The following is a 14,664-nucleotide window of genomic DNA, read 5'->3' as shown; positions in this document are numbered from 1 at the left end:
GAAAAAATTACAGAGAAGACATTAACTGCAATTTGTAAATTTGGAAAACTATCAATTTAAAATAATTTCTAGACCCTGACAAGTTGTTTTGATCGTAAAGTAAAATACAATTCTTTTGTCGTTTTGTGTCTAATTTTTGTAATATTTTGTCTTGTTTGTTTTTTGTCTGACTTTTGTTGTTTGTCTCATGTTTTTGTCCTTTTGTTTCTCATTTTAGGCGTTTTGTGTTTCCTTTTTGTCTCACTTGTGTTTGTTAGCTTATTTTTGTCATTTAGTGTTTTGTTTTTTCGTTGTTTTGTGTATCGTTTTAGTGTTTCTGTGTTTTTTTGTCTTGCTTGTGTTGTTAGTCTATTTCTTTGTTGTTTTGTTTCTTGCTTTTGTCATTTTATATCTCGTTTGTGTCGTTTGTCCATGTTTTTGTTGCTTTGGAACTTTTTTGTCTCTGTTTTGTTTTGTTTCGTGTTATTTGTCTCATCTTTTTGTCGTTTTTTTCTCATTTTTGTTGTTTTGCATTTTCTTATTGTCTCGCTTATGTTTTTTGTCTTATTTTTGTCGTTTAGTTTCTTGCTTTTGTCGTTTTGTGTCTCGTTTTATTCGTTTTGAGTCTCATTTTTGTAATATTTTGTCTTATTTTTGTTGTTTTTTTTGGTCTGACTTTTGTCGTTTTGATCCTAAAATAAAATACTATATCATTCAGTTCCAGATACCTGTGACTAAATGTTTTGTAAATTGTAATGTGTAAATGATAAACTGAGGCATAATGTTGTTGAAATTGAATTTATTTTTCTTAGTTCATTAAATGTGAACATTTTCAGAATGAGTTTTTGCACTGAAACAAAGGAAAAATTTGGAGTTGTCGTTATTTACAGGTCATTATACTGTGATTTAACTGGTCCGGCCCACTTGTGATCAAACTGGGCTGAATGTAGGCTGTGAGCTACAATGAGTTTGACACCCCTGGTCTATCAGCACACGAGCATACAGAGTATCATGTGGTGTTTGAGATCTGTGCTGATACTGCAGCTACACGGACGTTCCTTTCTCTGCTGTTTTCTACTGTTATTAGAAAACAAGCGCTCATTTTGTGTTGTGGTTTGGCCGTTGACAGAATCCAGGCTGCAGCTGAACTGAATCCATGCACCCATGTCTGCTTTAGTCAGCATTGCCTCTGGAGTACTGCTCCCAGTCACGCACCAACAACCCCTGACTGAAACTACCGGTAAATAAAACAGGCTCTGCTTGTTGTCTTGTCTCCTGCTATACATGGAAATACACAAAACCCTGATTGCACAAGAGGGAGAAAATAGTAGGAGGGCAAATTAAAAGACTTGGCAGTGGGTTTCTGCCAAACCAGCGGCAGAATGTTTTTGCTTGCCTGGACACATTCCTCCAGAGTCCCACCCTGTTATTATTAGAAGCGTGGGTATGTGTGTGTGAGGGTCTGTGTGTGCGGTGAGGAAAGTATGCAGCGTTTGTTGAGAAACAGTGTCACTTTGCCGTGATGGCTCACTGCATCCTTCAGCTGCCATGCTTCACTTGGTGTGTTATGAAGTACATCATTAGATATGTGATTTTAGGAAGAGCAGTCGTTCCACAAAAATGTAAAATACATCAAAACTTGGCTGCCAAGACCTTGTTTTATAAGAGCTTTCCAGAGGAATAAAGATGAATTGCTACCACAGCTAACAGTCATAAATGATGGACATACATTATTAAACTGGATTTGATCATTGGTGGGAATCCAACTGAGGATTTTGCACAAAAAAAAATATTCTGAGGGGGGATTTAATCCTAAATGACTGCTTATCTGGCCTAAGTCAAGCAAACACACCTTAAGGGAATTTTGTCGACTTATCTTTTCTTCTTTACTTAATGTAAATATACATGTTTTGCTCATTTCCAGTTAATTAAACTTAAGAAAATGTTTTATTTTCAGGCCACGCTAGATCTTAAAAATCCGAGTTCTTATCACAAAAGGCATTTTGACTTAAAACAGTGAGCTGAACTAATAAATTAGCACCTGAAAGTTCACTCAACTCATTAAATTATGATTAAAAGAAACAAAAAACAGCATATAAGCTTCCCAGGATGCATTGTTAGAGAGTTAAAACTCCCCAGAGACTCATCTTTTTTTTGAAGTCTGAGAAAACAATAACCATAGAAAGTTGCTGTGTGTCTTTGATACATATAAAAGTAGGTTTTGGTCATTTATTTTTAATATATTTTCCTTCTGCCACCCTTTCATTCAAATATTTTTGTTGTATATGTATTTATGTTGTATTTGTTTTTGGTAAAACCAGCACCACTAAAGCTCACTCTTTTGCTTTCATTTACCAATTTATTACCTTATATGTTGACATTGAAAAAGTTATATATTGACTTAAATCCTTGCTAACCAATTCCTCCTTACTTTCAGTCTTTATGCTCAGCAAGTTAATCATTAGCTGCTCGTAGCTTCATGTTTAATGCACTTGCATGAGTAGTATGGATCTCCTCATCCAGCTTTTGGCAGAGAAGTGAATAAGAACATTTGGAGAAATGTTGAACTATTTGTTTAATAGCGCATTCCATAAAACTTTGATGGAAGAAGAAAAACAAAAGCATCTTAAATAAGAGACAAGTTGCCTAAATCTGTGTTCTATGGGAAACACAGTGACAGGGAGCTTGTGCTCAGCTGTGGCAGGACACATGTTTACCACATTAGACCATGTCTATGCAGAATAGGCTACAGTCAGAAATCAATTTCACCCCACCTCCCCAGGAATCTGCATTCCTCTAATTCTAGCTCATATTGACTGGGTTCTAGGTGTTAGAGTCTATTTTAATAGAAGCAGTGTGACCTTGGACTCAAATGAAGCACATTATTCAGTAGAGCAAATTAAAGAGTGCGAATGTGTGTGCAGAAGTGTGAACACGCAGCCAGACAAAAAACACACTCGCACACCACGTTAAAAACACCTCCCTCCTCTTGCACTGCTTCCCGAAAAGCAGAGGCAGAGACCACACAGCTTGTATTGCCATCAGTCCTCTGCCTCCACCGAGTATTTACCACTCAGAGACAAATGCTCTCCTGGTACTGGAGCACTTTAATGAGCCTTGGGGGGTCTGCAGGAGGCACATTCATCAGCACAGTTTTATTTCAGTTTAACACTAACTCCTCATGCAGTCACAAAGAGACACAGAGGCACAGAAAAAACACTGAGTCCCTAATGGAGAATTCCATTATGAGGCAGGGAAAAACTCACAGGTTTGGCCTATTGTGCCTGAAAGCTACACAGGGACCTAAAACCGTAGTTTACCAGTGAAGCTAAATTCAGAATGAAAGCAAGGATGTTGCGGTCGTGCGGCGAAATGTCTAAAGACTGTGAAAAGGCGAAAAGGGCAGAAAATGACAAATAGTTGCAGGCAGACAAATTGAGGGTAGTAAACAAAAAATACTCAAAGGATGGGTAATTATTTCCTAATCAATATTGTAATGGAACAAGCTCTGGAATGCCGAATCCCAGCTTGTTGGATTAAAGGAAGAGAAATCCCAAAGGAGTTCTAAACCTCTAGTAGAGCTTCTTTTATTGATTCTCACATATTTTACATAAGATTAAGTCTACAGCATCTGCAGTGCTGAGGGTTCCTCGGGTCTTTGTTTGGAAAGCTGCTACACGGTTTGATACCGCTACTAACTGAACTGAAATGAATGTTGCATTTAGTTGATATTGTTCACAACAAAGAAATACACCAATTTAGTTTTTATTTTTTCATTTCTGGAAGTCTCTGATGTAGGATTGTGAACTCTCTGATCCTAATCCTGCCCATAAATTTCTCATTGACAATAAAAGACCTATTCAAGTTGGTGGAAAATTATTTTTTAAAAATCAGAAAATTTTCAACCAGACTGCGCTCATTATTTTACTTTCAATCAGATGAATTCATGCTGTGTGACAGAATCAACAACTAAACTGGTCAACAGACCAACCTAAAAACCAACAGTTAGGCTGAAATTCATGGCCCCAAAGTGATATTTTAAAACTGCAGACTGTCCAAAACCCAACAACATTCAATTAACCATAATATAAATCAAAGAAAATAAATAGATACACACATTTAAGAAGCTTGAATCAACAACTGGTATTTTTCCCCAATTAATTTTCAGCAGTAACCAATTGCCTAATCAAATAATTGAGCAATTGTGTCAGCGCTAGATGACATTTTACATTCGGCATGATCCCATCCTGCATGTGTGTTACTTCATGATGCCTCAGTTAAAGGTTCCTTCCAGAGTTGACAGATGAGGCCACAGCTGCCAATTAAGAAACCACTTACTGTAGCTTCCCCCTCTGACAAATCCATCCCATCAGCCATCATACCTACACTGAGGCCAGAGACTTGCTTCCAAATGTGCTCAGAAACACACACATACACACATATGCAGGCAAACATCGGATCAATTCATTAGTCCTTGACCACTCATTTATCCCCATCTTATTTGGCCATCATTTCCTGTCTTGTAGTATAAGCACATCTGTAATTCCTGTGATGTGTGTGTGTGCATGTGTGTGTGTGTGTGTGCTCCCTCAGTCTCAGGCATTTCATTAGCTGGATCAATTAGCCTTAACATTTGTTCCAGTATCGCCACTGAGGGGAAATACCTGACACAAATGGAGAGAAAGGAGGACTCCAGGCAGCTGAAATCTCTTCAATGCGAGTTGACAGCTCCAACCTGAACATATGGCATCCTGTTCTCTTTGAGTATAATGCTGTTAGTACGAACTGAAAGACTGGCAGATTGTGCATGGCAATACAACGAGATTACACATTAAGTAATTAAGATCCCACAGGCACTGCTTTATCTTCATTCAGATTACCTGTCCGGCGTGATTTCTCACGGCGGGCGGTTTGGCTCCAAGATGGCCACCGCTTCACCTCTGTTATCTAATCAAGCTAATCAATTCAGCATCGAGGATGTGCGCGTCTCGGCGTAAACCAATTTTGGCTTTATCTATTTGAGTTCTAATGTGACTGTCAATGCCATACAATAGGCCACTGATGAGCTGCTTACGTTTCCCTTTGTTTTGGTTCTGATCACTTCATTACGCTTAACATCAATCAGATGTAAGTGCTTTATCCTGTAGAGCGTCACGGTGGGCTGATGCCTGTTCTAGCTGACATTAGGCGAAATTCCAGGTGCATCCAGAGCAGATCGCCAATCCGTCGCACAGCGGAAACAGATATAGACAACTGAGACACTCAAACATTTGCAAACTAAGCAAAGAAAGTCAACCAGCAGGAAAGAAACCACAGCATTTTTTTTTAAAACATGTGCATTGGTGCAGTAGAAATAGTCACGGCTCATATGGCTGCGCACTTATTACTCTGCCAAGGAACGGTTCAGGGAAGGTCAGAAATGACACAAGGACCAAGTGATTAGATTTTGGCAGTGATGCAGCTTATAGTCTTTATCCACGGATTTGTTAAAGATTTCTGTATCATTGCGATTGTGACTGAGATAGCGTCACGCCGTCATTGTAACTATGACAACAAGTGAACACTACGTCAGCTTCCTGCTGACGATCACATGATTGTAATCCTCCTACGAATCCACCATTGCAGACTTATCGGGATTTGTCCATCGGAAATCATACAAGGAACAATTTATTAAACTGTGGGGATGTTTCCTAGTCCCATCAATTCCCGCTGCCCACTACATATTTAGGTCACGTGATTCGGTATCCGTACATAACGTACACATGCAGAACACACGCCTGTGCTCAGCACAAGGTCATTTTGTTTGTGGGTACATCTGCATTAAATGGACACATTCTATAGTGCCATGATTTCCACCACAAATTTTTTAAAGATTTCAGCCGTCGGAAATGATGCGACTGAGCAGCCTTGGCGGAGTACTGTGCTCTCTGAGTGCTTTTATTGTTGTAAGGTCGACAGTTTGATCTCCAAACCTGCTGCTGATGGGAGAACCTAGCTCAGGTTAAACGGTGCTTCATAAATGTGAACCATTTCACTACCCAGGCTTCCAAAATATTCTATTAATATTTTTAATGTATTCATTTTTATGTCCAGATATTGTCATAGATTGCTGTTTAAATTTTTTAAAATTATTTATAACATACGTAATCTGAATTTTATGAACATTCAAACAATAATTCAACCAAATATGAGGAAAAAGAAATGGGACATTGGTTGCTGAAGTACATCATAGTCTTGCCCAGCATCTCAACATTGTATTAGAAAAGCAGCACTTCAACTGACCTATTATCTGTCTTTTAACAGGTGGACATCTAGCTGCAGTCAAATACTATTCAATCCTAGTTGCTCAGCTCATTCTGATTGTCAGTCTGCGATCACTGCACACCAGTTTCTTGACCTTCTGGATGTCAGTTCTTGTTGTTGAGGGACGTCCTGGTTTTCGTTTATCTTCCACGTCATCCTGCAGCAACCAACATCCTGTTTCTCTTATGTCACACCTCATATACAGAGATTTTATGGGCTTAGGAAAGTTTTTCCAGAATATCCTGTCATGATTGTTTTCGAGACTCACAAAAGTGAGCCAAAGCCTCCATATCTGCAGTGAAACCTGCCAGAAGAGGCTGCCATGTTGTTGTATAACTTGTGTCTTTCGGTTGCCATCTTGAAGAGCCTTTTGTAGATGATGGATATCTTGGCATGAGAATAATTGTCATTTGTTTGTTGCTGGTTTGTTATATCTGTGCACTGAAGGAACCAACAATAAACAGTTTAAATGTTGCATTAGGTGCGTTGGCAGGGTATTGCCCATGTATAAGTATTAAAGCACACTATTCCTCAGGCTTATTCTTATTATAGATGCTTCTGTCGTGATTTTCTGGGCATAACTTGTCCCACAACTTTGAGAAAACCATAGAAATTATGTATCATGTGGCTCGATTGAGAGTGATGTGCAATGACTTTTGCTAGCAATTTGTCGTGCGGTTTTCATGGAATTACTTAGAAAATACACTAAAAATTTCTATTGAAATGAATGGAAAGTCACCTGGAAAATTACTAAAGCCAAGCCATTTTGGAACCCTGTTGCTCTGTGTGTTTTGATAGCTTTTACATCTTTGACTTCACGTGTCACCCACTATCAAAATAAAAGTTCAGAAATGTTACAAAAGGCTTACCAGATGGATCTTCAAAATAAAATGTACTTTTTATACTTTTTATAATACGACTTCTGATGGATTTTGAATTACATGAGGAGATGCTCTTTGGCTTAACAGCTATTGAGGTTGTGAATGCCGAAAGGTGCTTTTATTCTCTAGAAAATATATTTCAGCCTAACAACAACCGTGTTTCTGAATAATGATTTAGGTAGAGTAGAATTTAACACTATTGCACAGTGATCGCAGCTTTTAGTTAACAGATCTGATTGATTCAAGAACCTAATTTGACTGCAAAAGATCAAAGTCATTACAAAGGCCTCCATCTCTCTCTCAATTCGATGAGCTTTGAAATACAAGTTTACTGTTTACAGCAGTCATCCCACAGAAATGTGTCAACCAACTATCTGTGTATTTGGACCACTTGTTAATGAACTGACACTGAGTCTGGCAGCAGTTTTCCTGGCACAGCGGGCTGCGCTTCAGCCAAACAGCCAAGCTGCCTTCAGAGAGTGTTACTGCTGACCGCCAGCTGGATTAGAGGGTTAACCAATTAGCAGTAAGAGGATGGGTCAGAGCACTGAGTCAATCCCAATCTGTACCCTAGCCGACTGAGAAGCTACTAATCCACCAGCGGATCACAACCTCCAGCACTATAAAGCCCATAGAAGTCTGAGACAGGTAGGAAAAGGCAGCAGGTGAAGGAAGAGCTTTGTTTTGGAATATTTTACATTGGAAATGTAATGTTACAGTTTCAAAAATACATTATTCAGATACATTACCTATAAACAAGCCACATTCAACAACATGCATTTTATTGTACTTAAGATTTTCTTTTAAAGTTCTCTCTCCTGTTGAGGTTTGAGGACATTGTGTGCAGAACAACACAGGGTTTTAAAACAACAGCATTATCATCTGTTTTCTTCTCTCCATTCTCTGCAAGTGCATCATTATTGTACATTAAAAACATCATACGGCTCGTGTACATGCATCATCACAAGGTACAAGAAGACGTACAATGCATCCAAAGACACGAATCCCACGCACAATAAATGCCGCGTACACAAAGACATGACTGCTGATAATCACAACAAGCAAGACATGTCTCAGCTGCCTTACATCTTCTGTTCTTCTGTGTTCCACTTAAAGAAAGGCGTCTGCACCAGTTACACGAAATGCATCTAATGTAGCTCATTATGCTTTGCTGCTTAAACCACATTATGGCTTTGATGAGGAAACTCACAACCTGTTTTCTGTGTATTAGCACAGCAGCCGTAGTGTGTCGGGACCTGCTTTTATCTCTAATTCTGAGGAAATCTCATTCAATCTGGTGGGATGTTAACAGCAAAATGCAACGGCTGCTTGAACTCCTACGTTATATAAGCTTCCACTATCTATTTAGGCAGGGCTTAACTGTAGAAAAGATCATTCTGGTTATGCGAGGATACACGTGTGAACAGATTTGCTTTTCATTTTCCTGCTCTCATATAGGGGAAGGCTGCATCTCCATGGAGACCCTGACAATGTCACCTCTAGGTTCCATAAATCCACCTTTATCTGATCAGTTTGCGAGCCGATTTCCTCCCCGACTGGAGATATTAAACATCCGAGCTGCAGTATCTTGGATGTGCACGTCAATTTGTACTCATGTAGGCTATGTTCGTTCTGATTTTCTTTTTTTTTTACTGTGAAAAGCATTGTCGATCTCACAAACATTTTAGTTCCAATTAATTTACCCTTTCCAGTGTAAATATCACAACCAGATGATGATGCGACGCTAACCTCCTAGTCTCTAAGCAGCTTCGCTCACTTTTCACAGCTTGCTCTGTTGTTTTCAGTGAATATTTCCCAGCAGTGCTTGAAGTCCTGTAGTTCTGCTGTTTTTAACTTTTCAAGTGGAGTTATTGGAAAACAGTGGAGATGACCATGTATTTTGTTGGCTGCACAGCTTTTAGCCCAGCACATGCAGTCATGTGGAAGAAACTGACACACACAAACACCTCATAGGACACACACACGCACACACACGCGCGCGCACACACACACACGTCATCTTGCGTGCATTTATGAACACACAGACACATACTGAGACACAGCTGAACCTGCAAAGGAGCATGACTTTCCACAAAAGCACAATTACAACTAAAAAATGTCTAAAATAATATGAGTGTTACAATGCAGCTTCTGCAAAATAGAATAGAATAGAATAGAATAGAATAGAATAGCTTTATTGTCATCATACATGGGGGCATGATGAAAATATGAATAGCTGCCACTGGACGGTGTATTGATAACAAGCTAAATGAAATAACAATAATAAAATCAAATGTACATATAAAACAAGACTATATTAAGAATTACAATATATGGAAAGGAGGCAAAATATATACTACCACTCATAAATTTGGACACACCTTCTTATTTAATGTTTTTTCCTTATTTTCATGACTATTTACATTGTAGATTCTTACTCAAGGCATCAAAACTGAGAAGGAGATTGCACATAAATGATATTTGAATCATTAAAAGTGACAATGTGTGTTACTGTTCTGAGTTCAGGATCATGTGGCACTCTTGTTCCTGCTACAGCCCTGCAAGGAACTTTATAGCTCAAGGCATTTACATGAATTATGATGTGCGACTATTGAATATTGACTTGTTACTATTATTGGTTACATATTGGTCAGAGCTGCCTGTATTTTCAGTCCAGGCTTTGTCTCAGGCACATTTTAAAATCTCTCCTTACAGCCATATTTGCAGGCATGACAGGCTTATCTGTATTCAAAATGTAATAAAAATAAAATAAACATTGTTTGGAAAAAACTTTGTCTTATCTTTTAATTCGCACTCGCCCTCTATCTTTAGATTTGTCTCTTTTTTTCTGTCTCATTCCTTCACCAGCTGACTGAGACCCAGAACTCGACTGAAATATTATTTCTGAGCTTATCAGTCAAATGGGATGTAAGTCAGACGGGTTTCACGTCAGATGATGCACGGAGAAAAAGGTAGATAAGGCACATGCTCTGAATTGGAAATGCATTATCTCAGTATGAGTACAGTTTCTTCAATGAGAGTGAGAGAGTGAAGCGACCAGGGAATCCGAATTATGAGATGTGATTAACGATAAATTAAATCACATCTTGAATTGATGAAAATACATGCAAGGAAAATAACAGAAAGAAGTCTCTTTTGCAGTCTGAACAGTTTCAGCTGTATATGTGAGGACTGAGTTGCATTTATTCAACTACAATACCTTATTTGAAACAGGTTTGAGCTAGAGATCTCACAGGGAACTTAACACAACTTAGAAATGGGCCGGCTCACTGCCTCCACAGCCGCCGACAGTTCTATAAATCCTGGTTCTATCGGCATCACACTAAATGTGCCATCCAAATGCCTAAGCCCCTGGTGCTAATGGTACGCGCTCGGCTGTCAGATTAAGGCTCATTTACTCCCAGCAGGGTCTTCAATTACCACTGATTAAAACCCCTTTTGGTGTTGTGTTTTGAGAGAAACAGGATGTGTCTAGATTAAGGAGAGCCCAGAATGTGAAGACTTGGGTGACTGCTCCTCTTTACTTACTTTAAAGAGAAAATATTACCAACAAAAACACATGGCAACGAGATAAAATAAATGGGGTGAATAAAAGCAAACCTTTAAGAGAGCAGAGTTTGTCGTAGGGCTGTTGCATTGGATTCAGTTTTAGGTAGCTGATAAACACCCGTGTAGGTATTGATGGAGGAAGTTAGTTGGGGCAACAGTAGGATTTGTGAACTCTCTACATGGGGTGGCCTGCAGGATGACTTTGCAAAGTGTAAAAGTTACAAAGGCGACAATGAATCTTTACTGTGAAAATATTTGAAGACATTGAACATTGTGCAATATAATGTCAGTCAGTAGTTTCAGTATGACAGTTTGGTTTGGTGGAACTCTGTTGTTGATGCACTGCCACAACTTTTATGCATTTTTTATGTATATATTTTATACATTTACAATGCAGGTTGACTTTAGTTTGTGTGGTGTGTCAGTTAAGGTGGTCAAGATTACTACACAGATGTGGAAATGAATGTAAATTTATAATGATTTCCATATCTTGACAAGTTGTAAAATACTGTATTGTTCAGTTCCAGATACCTGCAACTAAATGTTTTGTGCCATTGTAGACACTCTGTGATCTGTAAGTTGTAATGTGTAAATGATAATCTGAGGCATAGTATTGTTGAAATTGCGCATATCTTTCATTTAAAAAAAACTTTTTTTGTGAAAATATTAGATCATTAAATGTGAACATTTTCAGAATGTACTTTTTTTGCACTAAAACAAAAGTATAAATTTGGAGTTGTTGTCATTTATAGGTTATCATGCTCTGATTTTACTGGTCTGGTCTACTTAAGATCAAATTGGGCTGAATGTGGCCCCTGAACTAAAATGAGTTTGACACCCCTGCTCTATTACATTAAAGACGTTTATTGGATTTTGCTCCAGTGAAGGCAGTTGTTTAAATCATTTTGAATCTCTCAAGAACCAGAAAGATGTCTTTGGTTATCCACCTTTCTTTCTGAGTGCTCTATGGCTGACTTTAGCAACACAGACAACATTGGTTACCCTTAACCCTCAGTATCAAACAGTCTGATCTGAACCCGTTGAGAACAGCACCACTGAGCAGCCCTAATCTCCGCAGACTGCCAAACAGAGGCAGATAGTGCAGTCGTAAACAGATAAAACAGGACACAGTTACTCTATTAGAGCGGAGGACATCATTGTGATTTAATTTGTCATCCAGAGAAAACACAGAGCCACCCATCATCCGAGGAGCCTGCTTCTGCTCCGCCGTGTCTCTGGATGTGTCGCTCTCTCTTTTCATTTCCCTCTGTGCCCATCTCTATTACTTAAAGCCACAAACACAGGCACACACACAGCCTGTCTAATGCTGTAAGGGTTATTCCATTTACAGGGCAGAGCAGTATATGTACTGAGCACACACAAAGACGGTGCCGCAGCACCTTTCTCAGTCTTATTTCAATTCATTTTAAGAGTTGTTCTCCAGTGCTTATGGCTTTGTCGTGCTTTCCAAAGCATATTTGGCTATAGATGGGAAGCTGGTAAAGGTACAGGGACTATAGTGTCAATTCATACTGGGAGGAAGCTGGGGAAGAGCTGAAAAAGTGAGAAAATTAACAACTGATCAGTCGGTTGAATGACAGTTTTTTTTGTTCATTAGAAGCCAATTAACTACAGTTTGATGCTTGGTAGTTATCTCAGTCACTCTGGTCTTTTACCAGTATAAAATGGATAATAAGAATTTGAAATGAAACCATTTATTATTAATCGCTTCCTCTTTTTTCTGTCCCCACCTCCACCTTTCATCCTTCTTGGTCAGCTGTGTGTCATGCAGGAGTGTTCACTTTGAACTGTAGATGGTCTTTGTCTCCTGATCTCCTCCCTTCTTCCATTAGCTCATGTGCCACAAAGAAACCGAGAAAAACTCAAAAATGAAAGAAAAATGGAGCAACAATGGGACGTAGACCCGGCTCTGAGGCATGTCTTGATACTCACAGACACCGCTGAGCTCTACATGCGTTAACACCAACATACACATCCATACTGTCGCTTTCAAGTCACCCCATGTACACAAGGAAATGTATGTGTTTGCTTTGGATTACTGTGAGCGGGGGTTGGTTTGTCACGTCGCATTTTCCTCCACAGTCACAGTCAGTCGAGCTGAGGAAAAGACAGGTAGGCATGTGACACATGTGGTCCTCGGTTTCATGTATTATCTGAACACACATGCATACGCACGGTGCCGCACACAAGTATACAAACACAGGGAGGGAGTACCGGCTTGCTGCTTATCTGTGCATGACTCTGTAGGGGAGGATTTAAGTGGGCACGGATGATCGTGTCCATGGGAGCACTGAGGAGAAAAATAGGGTGTTTCTTCGACACACACACACACTCACACGACTCTCACCCATCCCCGTTCCATCTGAAATAGGTCCAGCAAGCTTGGCTGCTTGACTTAAGCTCCTTTTAGTGCGTGCTCTAACTCCAACAGACCTGTAGTGACCCCAGAGCACCCCCTACAGATGTGATGTAAAGCTCAGCAGGACGTGGAGGTGTTTCCTGTTGCTAGATATTGCCGGGTAAATCATCAGCCATTTGACTTGTAAATAAGTTGTCTATCCCGCTTTAAATGAAGACAAACGACGCGAGGCATTAAGGCAGAATCTGCACCATAAATCAACATCTAATAGTGTTTGCCGTTTGTTGTCTTTCCTCTCTCTGTGTTTGTGCGTCTGTGGCAGCGTCGTGGTGTGCCAGGGGTTACGCGCTCACCCCCACCCCGCCTCTTGTGGCATGTGATGTTTTTCTAATTACTCTGAAAAATGACGGGGGGCGTCTCCATTGGAGTGTGTCGCCGACTATGGCACCGCTGGCTGCCGAGACATACATCACTCTAATTGGCTCAAATGGCTCTAATATATGCCACCATGTTGCCTTCATGGATCAGCAGCGTCGCCTTTTGAAAATCAATACAGGAACAGCAAGCTGGGACAGAGAAGTGTTACGTTCAATAAGCAGCCCAATGACTTTGGCATTTCGGCATTAATCTTTTCGCTATCAACCGTCGGCGAGAGCGGTAATTGGCAGTAATTGGGGGAACATTAAGGGATGAGATAGAGACAGGACGGGCTGAAATATGTCAGGATGCACCGGTTTTTGTGTGCATCTGCGCGTGGTTGGTTAATGCATGAGTGTCCGACGGAACATTTTTGTAATTATATGTATATTGACTTATAATGTGGGCCTGTGAACATGAAAGAACAGAGGGTGGGAGGTTGATGCTGCAGGGTACTGATGCTCAAGCATTAACATATTGCTTAATTTACCAGTGTGTGGGTGACACCTGTAATATGTGGTGAACCCGGCAAAATTGCATATTGTGAAAACGTGGGGGTTACTGCAATAGTTTAGACCGTATAGAAGGTGATTGATGGGATACTGCAAAAAGAGCAACTAAAAATGGTAAAATATGAAGCACTTTGGAGCTGATTAGCTTTTCAGAAAACATCAGCACATTAAGTCACATTCAGTAATTAAGTAATAAAATACATGATTTGTAGCATACATGATTATTTTTAGAATTCATTTTACTATGCCAGTGGATTATTAGTTATAAAAATAGTAAATGGAAGTTGGCAAACTGTCATTTTTTTTCTCTGACAAAGTGTTGCAAACAGCACTCAGAGTATCAGTGCAGCATGATACACACCCTTTTTTTAATGTTTTGTTATAAAATGACACTTTTGATCATCCCACAGACCTGCAGGTGTTTCATCTGCATCTGAATGATCTTCAAAGGGACATCAAAGTCATAATTTTAATACCAGATACCAACAGCTGCCAAAGGTTGAAGAAATAAACATGCCAGTTGGTCCTCATTGATGCAGTCTGGTTTTCGTCCCGACAGTTTGTTGTATTGTGCTGCAGACTAAAAAACAAGGCTCTGCTACTTCGCATTCAAGCAAATTGA

This window comes from Amphiprion ocellaris, chromosome 12 (genome assembly GCF_022539595.1).
Source record: "Amphiprion ocellaris isolate individual 3 ecotype Okinawa chromosome 12, ASM2253959v1, whole genome shotgun sequence".
Lineage (NCBI taxonomy): Eukaryota > Metazoa > Chordata > Actinopteri > Pomacentridae > Amphiprion > Amphiprion ocellaris.
Note: the sequence above shows the minus strand (reverse complement) of the source record.